Raw genomic sequence first — 2,500 nt, 5'->3', positions numbered from 1 at the left:
CCTTCCATATGAGCTTTTGTGGAAGAACGGAGGCCGCCACGCCACTCCCCACAGCGAGGCTTCGCTTTTCTTCCAGTTCACCCTCGCTGATGATGCCGTGCTAAAATCATGTACTATTTGATTTAAAAGGTTTACATCTTTTTGGCTTTTAATAAAAACAACGGCGTCGTCGCGCATACGCCGATAAAATCATTCTTCCATTAAAACCAGGTAAAACTAAACCATGCAGGCTAGAGCGTATTTTAATGAGGAGGGGCTTGAGGAGAGTGCAGAGCATCCCGGACAGAGCACAGCCCTGCGGACCCTCTACCCACTCTAAAAGGGCACACAGCCTGCCGTTATCTTCAGCACCTCTCAACATTACTGTACAACACCTTGATCTTAGCTATGCCAGCGCTGAACCCAAACTTCCCAGAACTTTCCAGAGGAAGCCCTGTCACAAAAAAAGCCTTTTTCTGATCTAGAGAATCAGAACCATCATCCACCAACGAGGCTGAGACCCAAAAAGCGTCCGAATGAGGTGGACGTTGTCCACCATGGACCTGCGGGCACACAGTAGTCTGGGTCCGATGGAGGACCCTGCTCCAGCCCCCTCAGCCTGGAGGCCAGGACCCTGGACAGAAGCTTGTAATCCACACACAGCAGAGACACAGGCTTTTTTTTGGCAGAAGGCGTTACCGATGTCCTCGGGTTTTTTCACAGCAGTAGCGTCAGCACTGCCCTCCGCAGGACATCGGCATGGAACCAGAGGCCAGACTCTTCTTTGAAGACGTGGATGTGTCCCTCGAGGACATCCCAGTATTTTTGTAAAATTAGCCCGTCATTCCGGTGGCGCGCCCTCCCCTGCATTCCTGCAGGCACTTTCAGCTCTTGGGGGTTATGGGTCTGTCGAGCTCGGGGAGGCCGGGCCGATCGCGGCCCTCCCTGCATTCCTGCAGGGCAGCTTTCCAGCTGGGGTTATGGGGAGGTCTGGCTTCTCATTAGTCTCCTCGAGACCTGAGGCAGCCCCACAGCCCCCTCCTCGACTCTCCCTCCTCCCTATACTCAGTGGCATAAAGGGAGGAGGTAAAACCACCGCCGCTTCCGGATCTGGCTTGGCTCCACAACCGACTGCCCTGCGTCCGTCAGCAGTGAGTGGATCACTCGCCCTGCCCACTCTTCTCCAGGCCAAGAAGAAGCTAGAGGGAGTATCCATCTCCGCGATGGTCTGGAATCGGGACAGTGCATTAACTGGCTACTTGAACAGGAGTTGCCTTTTTGCCAGAGGACTGTGTGCCTCGATCTCCCGTGGACTCGCTTTAAACTTTCTGGGTCCATATCTCAGTCTCCAGGTCCTTCATAGATCTGGTGGCGTCTCTGACCAGTGACGTTGAAAGTGCTGCTGACAAAGGAGCTAAATTCGACCTTACCACGGTCCCACCACTGCCTAAGATTATTAAACTCACTCTTCCTCAGCCTACAAATGCCCCAAAAATAAAACAACACCTCCCTAAAATTCCTAGTTACGAAGTTAAAACTGTATTAAAATGCCAATATGCGCTCCTGGGTAAAAAATTCCTGATAAAACATGACATAAAACCAAAGAGTGATCAGTAAAACCAGCCGGAACAATGCTGCACATTTTAAAAATATTAAAATGGTGCTTAAAAACATAAATACGGTCCAACCTGGCTGAGGAGATCCTTCCCTCCCTAGCGTGGGACCATGTGTACTGTCGGCAGTCCGGATGCATCCTTCTCCACACGTCCACCAGGCCGTGAGAATGGACCAACCTCCTCAGAACCTGCTGTGAAGCTGGATGTGGCTCTGTGGTTTCTGTCATTAAAATCATCCTCTGTGCAGTTAAAATCCCCCCCCAAGAATAAAAAATCCTCCGAGGCACAGTCATTTAAAACATCATTAATTTTGGATAAAAACAGCTTCCTCTCTGTCCCAGTTGTTGGAGCATAGACATTAATTAAACAACATTAAAAGGTCGAACCGTGCTTTCACAAAGAACAGCCTCCCCACGATGTGTCTGACCTCCAGTGACCGCGGGCTGAAGGCCCTGGAGAGAGGAAGCCCACTCCCTTCGCTGAGGTTGGTGTTGTGGCTCAGGAGGACTTCCCCCACTCCCTCCATCCGCCTGGTGCTGTCGCTGTCGCGTGTTTTGTTTTAAGAGAAGAGAACATCTGGCCTTCATCTCCCCCTCTCGTTGGTGCTGTGTCGCCAGCGTCTGTAAGAAGAGAGAACATCGTTGGCCTTCATCTTGTTAAATTCATAAATTGATGTTCTCTTCTTACTGTCCCTCGCCCATTTACGCTAAAACCTGAACTCTGAATGTGTCATTAAAAAAAAAAGCTTAAAAAAAAATAAAACTTAAAATCAACAAATTAATTAAAACACACATTGGAGCTCTCCACCCCCTGCTGGATGCACTCCTTTACTTTGGGTAAAACTTTTAATTAAAAAACTCCTCTTGTTTGTTTTTTTTTTTTTTTCTGTGGAAGTGGGGCGACTG

The sequence above is a fragment of the Pseudoliparis swirei genome, chromosome 9 (genome assembly GCF_029220125.1).
Source record: "Pseudoliparis swirei isolate HS2019 ecotype Mariana Trench chromosome 9, NWPU_hadal_v1, whole genome shotgun sequence".
Taxonomy (NCBI): Eukaryota; Metazoa; Chordata; class Actinopteri; order Perciformes; family Liparidae; genus Pseudoliparis; species Pseudoliparis swirei.
Note: the sequence above shows the minus strand (reverse complement) of the source record.